Raw genomic sequence first — 16,719 nt, 5'->3', positions numbered from 1 at the left:
CAAGGTAGGTACAATATCCGCAAATCAATAAACGTGATACATCACATAAACAAATTGAAAGATAAAAATCACATAGTCATATCAATTGATGCAGAAAAAGCATTTGACAAAATCCAACACCTTTTCTTGATAAAAACTCTCAACAAGGTGGGAATAGAAGGCTCATACCTCAACATAATAAAAGCTATATATAATAAACTCACAGAAAACATCATACTCAATGGACAAAAACTAAAAACATTTCCCCTAAAAACAGGAACAAGACAGGGATGCCCACTCTCACCACTCCTGTTTGACATAGTACTGGAAGTATTAGCCATTGCAAATAGACAAGAAGAAGAAATAAAAGGCATCCAAATTGGAAAAGAACAAGTAAAGCTGTCTTTATTTGCAGACGACAGGATATTGTACATAAAAAATCCGAAAGACTCCGTCAAAAAACTAATAGACTTAATAAATGAATTCGGCAATGTAGCAGGATACAAAATTAACGCCAAGAAATCTATGGCCTTTCTATACACCAATAGTGAACTTACAGACAGAGAGACTAAAAAGGCAATCCCATTTACCATCGCACCAAAAAGTTAAGATACCTAGCAATAAACTTAACTAAGGAGGTAAAAGACCTATACACGGAAAACTACAGGACACTGAAAAAAGAGATAGAGGAAGACATAAACAGATGGAAGAACATACCATGTTCATGGATTGGTAGAATCAACATCATTAAAATGTCCATACTACCCAAAGCAATCTACAGATTCAATGCACTCCCCATCAAAATACCAACGGCATATTTCACAGACCTTGAAAGAACTCTCCAAAAATTCATCTGGAATAAAAGAAGACCCTGAATAGCCACAGCAATCCTGAGAAAGAAGAATAAAGTAGGAGGGATCTCAATACCAGATTTCAAGCTGTATTACAAAGCCACTGTTCTCAAAACAGCCTGGTACTGGCACAAGAACAGACATATAGATCAATGGAACGGAATAGAGAATCCAGATATTGACCCAAACCACTATGCTCAATTAATATTTGACAAAGGAGGCATGAACATACAATGGAATAAAGACAGTCTCTTCAATAAATGGTGTTGGTAAAATTGGACAGATACATGCAAAAAAATGAAGCTTGATCACCAACTAACGCCATACACAAAAATAAACTCAAAATGGATACAGGACTTAAACATAAGACGGGAAACCATAAAAATACTAGAGCAATCCACAGGCAGCAAAATCTCAGACATATGCCAAAAGAAATTCTTCACTGACACTGCCCCTAGGGCAATGGAAGCTAAAGAGAAAATTAACAAATGGGACTACATCAAAATAAAAAGCTTTTTCACAGCAAAAGAAACCATCAACAAAACAACAAGAAGGCCCACTGCATGGGAGAACATATTTGCAAATGGCATCACTGATAAAGCTTTAATCTCCAACATCTACAGGCAGCTTATACAACTTAATAAAAGGAAGATAAATGATCCAATAAAAAAATGGGCAACAGACCTAAATAGAATCTTTTCAAAAGAAGACAGAAGGAAGGCCAAGAGACACATTAAAACATGCTCAACGTCACTAATTATCCGAGAGATGCAAATCAAAGCAACAGTGCGGTACCATCTCACACCTGTCAGAATGGCTATCATCAACAAATCAACAAACGACAAGTGTTGGCGAGGATGCGGAGAAAAGGGAACCCTCGTGCACTGCTGGTGGGAATGCAGATTGGTGCAGCCACTGTGGAGAACAGTATGGAGTTTCCTCAAAAAACTGAAAATGGAACTCCCATTTGACCCAGTAATCCCACTCCTGGGAATATATCCGAAGAAACTAGAAACACCAATCAGAAAGGATATATGCACCCCTATGTTCATAGCAGCACAATTCACCATAGCTAAGATTTGGAAACAGCCTAGGTGCCCGTCAGCAGATGACTGGAACAGAAAACTGTGGTACATCTACACAATGGAATACTATGCTGCCATAAAAAATAAGGAATTCTTACCATTTGCAGCAACCTGGATGGAATTGGAGAACATTATGTTAAGTGAAATAAGTCAGTCAATGAAAGAAAAATACCACATGATCTCACTCATTTATGGATAATAAAGAACATTATAAACTTGAACAAAAAGATAGATACAGAGACAGTAAAGCATCAAACAGACTGTCAAATTACAGGGGGAAGGTTAGGGAGAGGTGGGGGAGATAAGAGATCAATCAAAGGACTTGTATGCATGCATATAAGCATAACCAATGGATGCAAAACTCTGGGGGGTGAGGGCATATATGGGAGTGCAGTGGGGGGGCAATAGTAAGATATGTACACATATAATACCTTAATAAAAAAATTTGAAAAAAAAAGAAGCCAAGAGAGAAGACCCAAATAAACATAATCAGAAATGAAAGAGGCGAAATAACAGCAGACCCCACCAAAATACATAGGATTGTTAAAAAATACTATGAATAACTCTATTTTAACAAACTGGACAACTCGGAGGAAATGGACATATTCCTAGAAAAATATAACCTTCCAAAACTCAATCAGGAAGAATCTAAACATCTCAATAGGCTGATACTATGGAAGAAATTGAAGCAGTCATCAAAAAACTTCCAGCAAACAAAAGCCCAGGGCCAGACGGCTTCACAGGGGAGTTTTACCAAACATTCAAGGAAGAACTAAAACCTATCCTCCTCAGACTATTCCTAAAAATTCAAGAGGAAGGAACACTTCCAAGCTCATTCTATGAAGCCAGCATCACCCCAATACCAGAACCAGATAAAGACAACACAATGAATTAGAATTACAGGCCAATATCCCTCATGAATATAGATGCCAAAATCCTTAAAAAAATTATAGCAAATCAGATCCAACACTACATCAGGAAGATTATACACCAGGAATGTATTCCAGGAATGCAAGGATGGTACAATATCTGAAAATCAATAAACGTGATACATCACATAAACAAATTGAGAGATAAAAATCAGAGTCATATCACTTGATGCAGAAAAAGCATTTGACAAAATCCAACACTCTTTCTTGATAAGAACTCTCAACAAGGTGGGAATAGAAGGATCATACCCAAAACAATAAAAGCTATATATGATAAACCCATAGCTAACATCATACTCAATGGGCAAAAACTAAAACCCTTTCCCCTAAGAACAGGAACAAGTCAGGGATGCCCACTTTCACCACTCCTTTTTGACATAGTACTGGAAGTATTAGCCATTGCAATTAGACAAAAAGAAGAAATAAAAGGAATCCAAACTGGAAAAGAATAAGTAAAGCTGTTTTTATTTGCAGATGGCATGATATTGTACATAGAAAACCCAAAAGACTCCATCAAAAAACTAATAGACTTAATGAATTCGGCAATTTAGCAGGTTACAAAATTAACGCCAAGAAATTTATGGCATTACTATATGCCAATAAAGTTTGGAGCTATATATACATAGGTCATTTTTCAATATGAATATGTATTTCATTTACTCTAAGTATAATTTGTGAATATTTGTGTAATCTTATCTCATTGAGAATGCCTGAAATATCAACTCTGTTGACATCTTAAATTAAGGTGACCAGACGTCCCGCTTTTGGCGGGACAGTCCCGATTTTAAACAATTTGTCCAGCGTCCCGTGGCATTTTAAAAAAGTCCTGATTTTTGGAAAGTATGCACGACAAGCTAGGGAACGGCGGGATAACAAGAAGGGAATATATGGTTTTCGGCGGCCATGTGGCTATTTAGCCAGAATATGAGTTTTATATTATTTTTGTTAATTTTATAATGTTAAACTTTAATAATAACAAATAATTGTTGAGAACTGATTATCGAGAACTGCTTATCAAAGTTCGCATTGTTGATCAGTTGTTAGAATTCGACCACCATTGTTTGGACTTAATGAACAATGGCATTTTTTGGGATTGGCAACGACGAAAACATTTTGTAACTGTCTCTCAGAGGATACACATCGTACTGCGTGCTAGTAAGCTAGTTAAACAAGTGATGTCATTACAAATCAGCTATTCAGATAATTTAGGTAAGTTATTTATTTATTTATTTATTTATTTCATAAATACATAAATTTTCTTGAATTTAGCAGACAGTACTCGTATTATTTATATTTCATAGTGGCGGCAAAAAGTCTAGCTCCGGCCTTGAAAATGACACGACTTACGTTAATCAAGAACACTCCCCTCACCCCCTACCCCCCCCCCCCCATCAATGGTGTCCCGCTTTACCAATGTTAAAATCTGGTCATCTTATCTTAAATATGTCCTTAAAGGACGAATTATCTTTCACTATTATAATTACAGTAGCATCTTCACATTAACAAAAACACCAGGTACTTTGCCGGGATTCAAGTCTGCCACAGATTTAAAAGTGTATTTATCTTTATCGATGTTCAAGTAAAAATTAAACAACAGAATTCGATTTAAATTTTATATTACACATATTCTTTATTTCAAATATATGCCCCACATTCTACCTGTATAATATAGATTCTATATTACGACGAGCTGCATTGGTCTCACAGATAATGTGTTTTCATAAAAAGGACTCCAGTCCCTTTGAAGTATGGAAGCAACCATACTTCGGTAAAAACTGCTGTTTGAATTTTACCCCTGCTATTCTGGCTTCTGCATGCACTTGCTTGCTTGGACAATAGGGTGGTTACCTCAGCTTCCAGACTGAGACCTGGAGACACAGAGGTAATTTTCCTGTGCCTGTGGACCAGGACTACAGGAGATTGATTCTCAGTGGCTCCAGGAGTAGAAACTGTAGATAACCTTTAGAGATTACTGACTCCACTTGGGTCTGCTTCTGTAAAACCTGCTTTCGAAAGATAGGGCCAAATTCCAATAATGTCCAGCAGGGGCTGGGAAACCCCCCACCCCCCCCCCCCCCCCCCCCCGCCGCAGGCTGTTCCCAGCCTTTAGAATTTAGAATTTAGAACCAAGGAAAATTTTTGTGGTTTGGACCTTTAAAAGGACTGCCTACACCTGGGACGGCGCGGTCGTGAGGGTGGCCACCTGCGTGTGGTGCCCTCGCGGCCGTCCTGGCCAGTTCAATAAGTCCTTGCCTGCTTTTTTTAATCAATCAGCAGCCTCCGGTGGTCTTATTTTTGACTCGAGGGTTCGACCCCACAACACCTTTACCAGGAAAAACGACAACTCTTTTAGCCATTTTCAAGATGTCTCTTTCATGAGGAAGGTCATTTCCCAGTGCCCCTACCAGCAGATGTCGCTGTTTTCCTTGGAGTGATATGGAGAAACCTTCCACCACCATCTTGGACTCTGGAACCCACATTACCCAGAAGGCCTTGTGTGGAATACCGCCAGCTTAGCCAATGAAATGTCAGAAAAGGCCTTTCTTTTGCCTCACGCGCGAGCGGGGGGCGGGACGTGGGGCGCACTCTGGGCGGCTATTGGTCTTCACCCAGAATTTACTCATTCGGGGTCTAAGGCCTCAAGCGGGCGGCGGCAGAGGCAGATACTTGGCGGGAGAAGGCCGAGTCCTTGCCCGCTCAGCTCGCACGTGGGAGTGAAGTTCGCTGACGCCACCGGGTTCCCCACGTCCGTGATGGAACAGAGACCCTTTACTCCCCCTCCCACCGCCCCAGCTTCTTACCGCCGCTCCGGCCTCTCCGGCCTAGATCCACGCACAGCGTGCAATGGCAATGGCCTTGCTCAGGGGCTCAGCCGAGGTGAGGTGAGTTCCTGTCCCCTGCCCCCCCCCCCCCCACTACCACACCGGCCCTCCCCGCCTCCTCACACTCCACCCAGCAGCCTGGGGTCAGGGTGAAGTATGGTAGCAACCCTACTTAGGTAAAAACTGCTGTTTGAATTTTAACCCTGCTATTCTGGCTTCTCCACGCACTTGCATGCTTGGACAATAGAGTGGTTACCTCAGCTTCCAGACTGAGACCTGGAGACACAGAGGTGATTTTCCTGTGCCTGTGGACCAGGACTACAGGAGATCAATTCCCACTGACTCAGTGGCTCCAGGAGTAGAAACTGTAGATAACCTTTAGAGATTACTGACTCCGCTTGGGTCTGCTTCTGTAAAAACCTGCTTTCGCAAGATAGGGCCACATTCCAATAATGTCCAGCAGGATGTTGCTGGGAGCGGCCCTTCGGGCTGTTCGCAGTCTTTAGAATTTAGAACCAAGGAAAATTTTTGTGGTTTGGACCTTTAAAAGGACTGCCTACACCTGGGACGGCTTGGTCGTGAGGGTGGCCACCTGCATGTGGTGCCCTTGCGGTCATCCTGGCCAGTTCAATAAATCCTTGCCTGTTTTTTTTAATCAATCAGCAGCCTCCGGTGGTCTTATTTTTGACTCCAGGGTTCAACCCCACAACAAGGGCGCCTGTCACGTCCTGCAGCTCAGGTCCCGGTCAAGGACCCCGAGGAAGGTGGAGGGGAGAGAGGAGTGTTGTGAGATCTGAGGACACAGGAAGTGCAGGGCAGAGTGGACAGGGGTGACTTGTATCTGAAATTCCCCTGTGGATGTGGGTGGTGAGTATTGAATCCAAGGTCAGAGACGGGCAGGGAGGATTTCAGAGCCGCCTGCCCTGCTCTTCCCAGGCTGTGGGGTCCATCAGGAATCAGGTTGTGCCAGATCCTTCTGAAACCTCTCAAGCACTCTCTGGGTGCCATAGGCCAAGGTCATGGGCGAGTCCAGAGAGGTCCTGTGCTGTGGACCAGGAAGGGGGCAGAGCTGAGACAATGAACCTGGGGTCTGAAGTTGTGATAAGGTCTGGACATTACACAGTGGTGTGCACATCTGGAGGAAGTGTGAGCTGATGGTACTGGAAACCTTGTATTGGGACTTTAAAAAAATAGTTTTTAAAATTGATTTTAGAGAGGAAGGCAGAGGGGGAGAGAGAAAGAGAGAAAAACATCTATTTTTTTAACATCTTTTTTTAAAAAAAAATTTAATAAATCTTTGTTGTTCAGATTATTACAATTGTTTCTCCTTTTCCCCCCCATATCTCCTCTCCACCCAGTTCCCCCGCTCCTCTGCCCTTACCTCTCCCTCGCTGTCCTCATCCATAGGTGTATGATTTTTGTCCAGTCTCTTCCCGAACCCCTCCCCGCCCCCACAGACACCACTTTCCCCCTGAGAATTATCAATCCACTCCCATTCTATGCCTCTGATTCTATTATTTTTTTTTATTGAGGTATTATATGTGTACATATCTTACCATTACCCCCCCTACACCCACACTTGCCCTCACCCCCCAGAGTTTTGCGTCCATTGTTTATGCTTATATGCATGCATACAAGTCCTTCGTTTGATTTCTTATCTCCCCCCCCCCCCCCCCGCAACTTTCCCCCTGTAATTTGAAAGTCTGTTTGTTGCTTTACTGTCTCTGTATCTATCTTTTTGTTCATCCGTTTATAATGTTCCTTATTATGCATAAATGAGTGAGATCATGTGGTATTTTTTTTTCATTGACTGGCTTATTTCACTTAGTATAATATTCTCCAATTCCATCCAGGTTGCTGCAAATGGTAAGAATTGGTCTATATGTCTGTTCTTATTTTTTATGGCAGCATAGTATTCCATTGTGTAGATGTACCACAGTTTTCTGATCCAGTCATCTGCTGACGGGCACCTAGGCTGTTTCCAAATCTTAGCTATGGTGAATTGTGCTGCTATGAACATAGGGGTGCATATATCCTTTCTGATTGGTGTTTCTAGTTTCTTCGGATATATTCCCAGGAGTGGGATTACTGGGTCAAATGGGAGTTCCATTTTCAGTTTTTTGAGGAAACTCCATACTGTTCTCCACAGTGGCTGCACCAGTCTGCATTCCCACCAGCAGTGCACGAGGGTTCCTTTTTCTCCGCATCCTCGCCAACACTTGTCGTTTGTTGATTTGTTGATGATAGCCATTCTGACAGGTGTGAGATGGTACCTCATTGTTGTTTTGATTTGCATCTCTCGGATAATAAGTGACATTGAGCATGTTTTCATGTGTCTCTTGGCCTTCCTTCTGTCTTCTTTTGAAAATATTCTGTTTAGGTCTGTTGCCCATTTTTTTATTGGATCATTTATCTTCCTTTTATTAAGTTGCATAAGCTGCCTGTAGATGTTGGAGATTAAACCTTTATCATTGCTAGCATTTGCAAATATGTTCTCCCATGCAGTGGGCTTTCTTGTTGTTTTGTTGATGGTTTCTTTTGCTGTAAAAAAGCTTTTTATTTTGATGTAGTCCCATTTGTTTATTTTCTCTTTAGCTTCCATTGCCCTAGGGGCAGTGTCAGTGAAGAAGTTCTTTTGGCATATGTCTGAGATTTTGTTGCCTGTGGATTCCTCTAGTATTTTTATGGTTTCCCGTCTTATGTTTAAGTCCTGTATCCATTTTGAGTTTATTTTTGTGTATGGTGTAAGTTGGTGATCTAGTTTCATTTTTTTGCATGTGTGTGTCCAATTTTCCCAACACCATTTATTGAAGAGACTGTCTTTATTCCATTGTATGTTCATGCCTCCTTTGTCAAATATTAATTGAGCATAGTGGTTTGGGTCGATATCTGGATTCTCTATTCTGGTCCATTGGTCTATATGTCTGTTCTTATGCCAGTACCAGGCTGTTTTGAGAACAGTGGCTTTGTAATACAGCTTGAAATCTGGTATTGAGATCCCTCCTACTTTATTCTTCTTTCTCAGGATTGCTGTGGCTATTCGGGGTCTTTTTTTATTCCAGATGAATTTTTGGAGAGTTCTTTCTAGGTCTGTGAAATATGCCGTTGGTATTTTGATGGGGAGTGCATTGAATCTGTAGATTGCTTTGGGTAGTATGGACATTTTAATGATGTTGATTCTACCAATCCATGAACATGGTATGTTCTTCCATCTGTTTATGTCTTCCTCTATCTCTTTTTTCAGTGTCCTGTAGTTTTCCGCGTATAGGTCTTTTACCTCCTTTGTTAAGTTTATTGCTAGGTATCTTAATTTTTTTTGGTGCGATGGTAAATGGGATTGCTTTTTTAGTCTCTCTTTCTGTAAGTTCACTATTGGTGTATAGAAAGGCCATAGATTTCTTGGCGTTAATTTTGTATCCCGCTACATTGCCGAATTCATTTATTAAGTCTGTTAGTTTTTTGATGGAATCTTTTGGGTTTTTTATGTACAATATCATGTCATCTGCAAATAAGGACAGCTTCACTTCTTCTTTTCCAATTTGGATGCCTCTTATTTCTTCTTCTTGCCTAATTGCGGTAGCTAATACTTCCAGTACTATGTCAAACAGGAGTGGTGAGAGTGTGCATCCCTGTCTTGTTCCTGTTCTTAGGGGAAATGGTTTTAGTTTTTGCCCATTGAGTATGATGTTTGCTGTGGGTTTATCATATATAGCTTTTATTACGTTGAGGTATGATCCTTCTATTCCCACCTTGTTGAGAGTTTTTATCAAGAAAGGGTGTTGGATTTTGTCAAATGCTTTTTCTGCATCTATTGATATGACTATATGATTTTTATCTCTCAATTTGTTTATGTGATGTATCACATTTATTGATTTGCGGATATTGTACCATCCTTGCATTCCTGGGATAAATCCTACTTGGTCATGATGTATGATCTTTCTGATGTATTGCTGGAGCCGATTTGCGAGGATTTTGTTGAGGATTTTGGCATCTATGTTCATGAGGGATATTGGTCTGTAATTCTCTTTCATTGTGTTGTCTTTATCTGGTTTTGGTATTAGGGTGATGCTGGCTTCATAGAAGGAGCCTGAAGTGTTCCTTCCTCTTGAATTTTTTGGAATAGTCTGAGGAGGATAGGTTTTAGTTCTTCCTTGAAAGTTTGGTAAAACTCTCCTGTGAAGCCGTCTGGCCCCGGGCTTTTGTTTGTCGGAAGCTTTTTGATGACTGCTTCAATTTCTTCCATAGTTACTGGCCTGATGAGCTGTTTAGATTCTTCCTGATTGAGTTTTGGAAGGTTGTATTTGTCTAGGAATATGTCCATTTCCTCCAAGTTGTCCAGTTTGTTGGAATAGAGTTGTTCGTAGTATTTTGTAACAATCCTTTGTATTTCATCAGGGTCTGTTGTTATTTCACCTCTTTCATTTCTGATTTTGTTTATTTGGGTCCTCTCTCTTTGCTTCTTGGTGAGCCTGGCTAGAGGTTCATCAATCTTGTTTATCCTTTCAAAGAACCAGGTCTTGGTTTTGTTGATCTTTTGTATTGTTTCTTTGGTCTCTATGTCGTTTATCTCCGCTCTGATCTTTATTATTTCTTTCCTTCTGCTTACGCTGGGCTTTTCTTGTTGCTCTCTCTCTAACTCTTTGAGTTGTTGGGTTAGGTAATTTATTACCATTGTTTCTTGTTTTTTGCAGTAGGCTTGTAGAGCTATGAACTTCCCTCTCAGGACTGCTTTCGCTGTGTCCCATAGATTTTGGATTGTTGTGTTTTCATTGTCATTTGTTGCCATGATGTTTTTTATTTCTTCCTTGATGTCTTTGGTAACCCAGTCATGGTTTAATAGCATGCTGTTTAGTCTCCATGTGTTTGATTTCTTTGGGTTGTTTTTATTGTAGTTGATTTCCAGTTTTATGCCACTGTGATCTGAGAAGAAACTTGATATGATTTCTATCTTCTTGAATTTGGAGAGACTTTGCCTATGTCCTAACATATGGTCTATCTTTGAAAATGTCCCATGTGCACTTGAGAAGAATGTATATTCTGTGGCTTTGGGGTGTAATGTTCTGAAGATGTCGATTAATTCCATCTGGTCTAGTGAGTCATTTAGGATTGATGTTTCTTTGCTGATTTTTTGTTTAGAGGATTTGTCCAATGGTGATAGTGGGGTATTGAAGTCTCCTACTATAATTGTATTGCTGTCAATCTCTCCTTTGATATCTTCCAGGAGTTTTTTAATGTATCTTGGTGCTCCTGTGTTGGTGCATATATGTTTACCAGAGTTATTTCTTCTTGTTGGATTTCTCCCTTTAGTATTGTGAAGTGGCCTTCATTATCTCTTGTTATGTCCTTCACTTTGAGATCTAATTTGTCAGCTATAAGTATTGCTACCCCAGCTTTTTTTTCATTTCCATTCGCCTGGAAAACCTTTTTCCATCCCTTTACTCTCAGTCTGTATGCGTCCTTTTTTTTGAGGTGGGTTTCCTGTAGACAGCAGATATATGGGTTTTGTTTTCTTATCCAATCTGTTACCCTATGTCTTTTGATTGGGGCATTCAATCCATTTACATTTAAAGTTATTATTGATAGGCACTTATTTGTCGCCATTTTTATTCTATACCCCTCTGTTCCTTCTTTGCTTCCTATTTCTTTCTTTTTTTTTTTTTTATAGCAGACCCTTTAGCATTTCTTTCATTGCTGGTTTGGTGGTGATAAACTCCCTTAGCCCTTTTTTGTCTGTGAAGCTCCTGATTTCACCTTCAATTTTGATTGATAGCCTTGCTGGGTACAGTATTCTTGGATTGAGACCCTTCCTTTGCATGACTTTGTATATTTCATTCCATTCCCTTCTGGCTTGATGAGTTTCTGTGGAGAAATCAGTTGCTAGTCTGATGGGGGTTCCTTTGTATGTAACTGTCTGTCTCTCTCTGGCCGCTTTTAAGATTCTTACTTTGTCGTTGGTGTTTGCCAACTTAATTATAATGTGCCTTGGCGTCGGTCTTTTGGGGTTCATTTTGCTTGGAACTCTGTGAGCTTCTTGGATTTGTGTGGGTTTTTTCTTCCCTATATCAGGGAAGTTTTCTGTTATTATTTCTTCTAACAGGTTTTCTATTCCTTGCTCCGTTTCCTTTCCTTCTGGTACCCCTATTATCCTGATGTTGTTTTGTTTTGTGTTGTCCCGAAGTTCCCTTAGGCTCTCCTCATGCTTTCTAATTTTTGTTTCTAGAAGCTGTTGTAATTGGGTATTTTTTTCCATCTTGTCTTCTAGCTCACTTATGCGGTCCTCTGCTTCTTCTAGTCTACTCTTGATGCTTTCTATTGAGTTCTTTACAATAGCAATGTCATTTTTCATTTCTTCTTGGTTCTTCTTCATTTCCTCTGGGTTCTTACTCATATTGTCGAATTTGTCTTCCATCCTTTTCAGCCACCTTATGACCATTTCTCTGAATTCTTTCTCTGATAGGTTGTTTGCCTCTAGTTCGTTTACTTCCTTTTCTGGTGATGCCTGCTTCTCTTTTCTGTGGGGGCTATTTTTTTGTCTCCCCATGGTCTCTCTTCTCCGGATGTCTGGTTATATAGTTCTCTCTCTCCGGCGTTGATTTAAAGGTACAAAATACAACACAACCAGGCACAACACACAAGGCACTGAACAGAATTGTATTCACGATTTTAATAACCTCCAATAAAGGTAACCACCAGAGAAAGACAAATTAGGGAATAGGAGTGGAAGAGGGAGAGTAAAAAGAAAGAACAAAAAAAAAAAAGAGTGTGAATCTGAACTTGGGAGAAGAGCAGAAAAAAAAGAAAAGAAAAATAAGTAAGAGAGACAAGAACAATACTAAGAGAGAAAAGGGGAACAAACTATATATATGGGGAGTAGACTCCACTAGAACAACCACTAATCCCAGCAAATTCCAGCAACACGAGCCTGGAGATTAATACAAACTGCAACACCAACTAATATCAAGTGAGGCAAGGGAAAACAAAAGTAAAAAACAAACAAAAACAAAGCAAACAATAGAACCAACCAAACAAACAAAAAGAATAATCAAAACAGTCTCATAAAAAAAGCATAAAAATTCAATCTAATCAACATTCAAGCAAACAACAACAAAAGGCCAGAGAGAAAAATAAATTTTTTAAGGTAGCGTAGAGAGAGGTATGTATGGATTTGGAGCAGGGGGTTGGGAATTAGATATATAAGTAGGGTGAAATTTTAGTAGAGGGTAAACTGAAAAAGTAGGGAAAATCTAAAGCCAGAAAGAGTTAAGATAAGCAGAAGACCAAAAGGGGAAAGGTTAGGAGGAGAGTGATGGCAAAATGTTAGCGTTGAGATAGGGTAAGGGAAAGATGCAAATAGAATGTAGGACACTAATCCCAAAATAAAAGAAAGAGAAAGTCTAATGACATTAAAAAAAAAAGTAAAATAATAGTAATAATAATGCTGATTGAAAATAAAAATGTAATAATTAAAAAGGTGATATTCGAGTGAGGAAAAAGAAAAAAATTTTGTTTCTTAAGTAAAAGATGTAAAAAATGAAAATAAAAAAATTAGAATAAAAAAATTGAAAAAAGAATTAAAAATTAAAAAAATAGGAAGACTAAAATGTGCAGTAGCGGCTGTCATTCACTTCCTCTATTATTCTTGTTGTTTCCCAGTCTGGGCGGTATTTCAGTTCAGCTTCGTTCCTCTGCTCCTCAGTGTTGTAGGCCAGTCCTGCTTTTTGAGCAGGCCGTGTCTTAATTTCTGGTATTTATTTTTGATTACACCAGAGACAATTAGCGTTTCAGCCCCTGGGTGGCAGTGTTTCTGAATTGACTTCCGGGCCTCTCTAGCTTTTTTTTTTTTTCCCCTCTATGGCACTCACTACCGGTTTGTGGAGGTGTGTGCCTCACAGCTGCCTCTCCGATGGTCACACCCAGCTCTGTTCCCAGGTTCCGAAAAAACAACTTCCCCTGCAGTCTTTCAGGGTTTTTCCACCTGGGTTTTCCTATGCGTTGGGCTTAGTAATCAGAGTCGGAAAGAGCCCAAGTACGTGGACAGTGGGTCTGTGCGCCAGACTAAGAAGCCTGCACTCCTTTGAAAATTCTTAGTCTGATCCTCCTCGTCAGATTAAAATCAGTTGCTTTTAAGAGGTCATTTCAGTTAGCAGCTCAGAGGACCCCCTTCCACATTCACGGATCACGGCAGCTCCAACTGCCGCCGATTTTTCTAGGCACAGACCTCCCGGTTCCCGCCGGTCCCACGGCTCGCGCGCTTCCCTCCCACTGTGGGGATTAGAAACCGCACCTTATTTCAGGCGAAATCTGACCTTTCCGTGGTTCAGTGAAGGGTTCCTTTGAATCCGAATGGTTGCGCCAATAGGGGACCGGTGTTCTGGTGCTCGCAGCTGTTCAGTGTTTTGGGGATAGGCTCTTTGACTCACGGAAATCTGCCGGGAAGTCTGGATTGTTGTTGTTTGTTGGTCAGAAGCTGTGATAGCAGTTCTCTGTCCCCAGTGGCTGCAGGGCCCTGGTTTGTGTCAGAAGCCAGGATTCGAGTCTCAGGCAGCTCTGTTTCTCAAGATGGCGTGGTCTCCGCGTCCGCACCAGCCGCCGAGAAGTGTCCGCTTTGTGCGCGGGGCTCCGCCGTCTAGGACTGCCCAGTTAGGCAGCCCCTTGGAAGACCCGCAGAATCTAACTGACCCTAGCTCATACACACACACACACCACACACGTCTACACTCTCCTCTATGGGTTCCTCACTCACACTCTCTCTCTCCCTACCTTCCTGCCGGTCGCCATCTTTCTCCTCCTGTTTTTCCTCTGATTCTATTACATTCACCAGTTTATTCTGTTCCTCAGATTTTTAATTCTCTTGACTTTTAGATTCACTTGTTGATAGATATGTATTTGTTGTTCATAATTTTTATCTTTACTTTTTTCTTCTTTTTCCTCTTTTTAAAGAATACCTTTCAGCATTTCATATAATACTGGTTTGGTGGTGATGAACTCCTTTAGCTTTTTCTTATCTGTGAAGCTCTTTATCTGCCCTTCAATTCTGAATGATAACTTTGCTGGGTAGAGTAATCTTGGTTGTTCATTCTTGCTATTCATCACTTTGAATATTTCTTGCCACTCCCGTCTGGCCTGCATAGTTTCTGTTGAGAAATCAGCTGATAATCATATAGGTGCTCCCTTGTAGGTAACTGTTTTTCTCTTGCTGCTTGTAAGATTCTCTCTGTCTTTTGCCCTTGGCATTTTAATTATGATGTGTCTTGGTGTGGTCCTCTTTGGATTTCTTTTGTTTGGGGTTCTGTGCGCTTCCTGGACTTGTATTTCTTTTACCAGGTGGGGGAAGTTTTCAGTCATTATTTCTTCAAATAGGTTTTCAGTGTCTTGCTCTCTCTCTTCTGGCATCCCCATAATTCTGATGTTGGTATGCTTGAAGTTGTCCCAGAGGCTTCTTACACTATCTTCAACTTTCTGAATTCTCTTCTTGCTTCTCTGGAGGCGTGTCCTTTGCCTCTTTGTATTCCAAATCTTTGACTTGATTCTTGCATTCCTCTAGTCTGCTGTTGGGTTTCAGTATAATATTTTTTTTATTTCAGACAGTGTATGTTTAATTTCTAGTTGGTCCTTTTTCATATTCTCGAGGGTCTCATTAAATTTATCGGCCTTTTCAGGAAATTCTTGAAAAACCTTATAACCGTGGTTTTGAACTCTATGTCCAGTCGTTCGTTCTCCTCCATTTCTTTGATTTGTGATCTGTTTCTTTGTCTCCTCATTTTCGCTTCTTCCCTGAGTTGGTAGGGTAGCTTTGTGTACTAGGTGTCCTATTGGTTCAATGGGTCAGCCTCCCAGTTACCTGAGGTGGACACTCTTGGTGCACCCCTTTGTGGACTGTGTGTACAGCCTTGTTGTAGGTAAGTCTTGATTGTTGTTGGTGTCACTGGGAGGAATTGACCTCCAGGCCAATTGGCTGTGAGGACCCACTGTGTCTATAATGGAAGAATTGCTGTGCAGGATACACGTTTGTGGGGCAGGACTTGTTCCAGTAGGGCTTTGGTGCTCACTGAGTCTGCCTCTTGAATGTGTCCCTTATGAGAGTAGTTGAAATCTGTTGTTGTCGTCTCACACTGATCATTAGATACATTAATTTCTGGATCTCCAATGGGGTGCAGGTCAGCTACTGTCTGAGGAGCTATAGCAAGAACTACAGTTTTCTCCTGTTTTCTTGGGGTTTGGTGGTTTTGGAGCAGTCTGACTGGAGCTGCAGTTTATTTGGATTTGCTTCCACAGGGCAGGCCATTTATATGCAAAAGCCGCTGTGTGGAGCCTGGGTGGGTTTGTAGAATGTGTGGGGCGGGGTCTCAGGGCAGGGCGGGGTCTCAGGATGTCACTAGGCTAGGGCGTGGCAAACGGCAATGGCTGCTGTCAGCCGTCTCTGCCTTTCCGCATCTCCAAGTCCTCGCTTCCCGTGCTGCAACGCAGCAAACAAAGATTGCTGGGTGCACCTCTCCAAGAAAGTCACTCTCACTTTCCGAACCAATGGCCGACAGCCCAGCTTCTCCTCGTAGGCGTCTGGGTTCCCCACGTGTCCCCAGAAACTGGACCTCAGAGCGATCGGAAACCTGTCTCCCTTCGGGTTGAAAAAGCCGCCCGCCACCAGCCCGATTCGCGTGCCTCCGCACCTCAGCTTGTCAGCGTTTGTGCTCCTTTCTCTATCCCCCTCAGCTGTAAAACTTCCAGTCAGCCAGCTTTCCTGTGGTTCTGGGTGGTAGACGTTTTGTCTTTAGTTGTAGTTTTGAAATTGTTGTGCGAGGCGGCAGCTTAGTTGTTTACCTTTGCCGCTATCTTGGTTTCTCCCGAGAAACATCATTGACGAGAGAGAAACATCCATAGGCTGCCTCTGGAAGCCCATAGTGGGTATGAGGTCTGCAACCCAGGCATGTGTCCTTGATGAGAATCCAACTCGGGATCCTTCAGTCCACAATCCAAAACTCTGTCCACTGAGACAAACCAGCCACGGCTGGTATGAGAACTATAGGATGAAGCATAAACCTTTGGCTTTGTCTTG

This window comes from Cnephaeus nilssonii, assembly GCF_951640355.1.
Source record: "Cnephaeus nilssonii genome assembly, chromosome: 23".
NCBI classification, from domain to species: domain Eukaryota; kingdom Metazoa; phylum Chordata; class Mammalia; order Chiroptera; family Vespertilionidae; genus Cnephaeus; species Cnephaeus nilssonii.
This window is presented reverse-complemented; position numbering follows the sequence as displayed.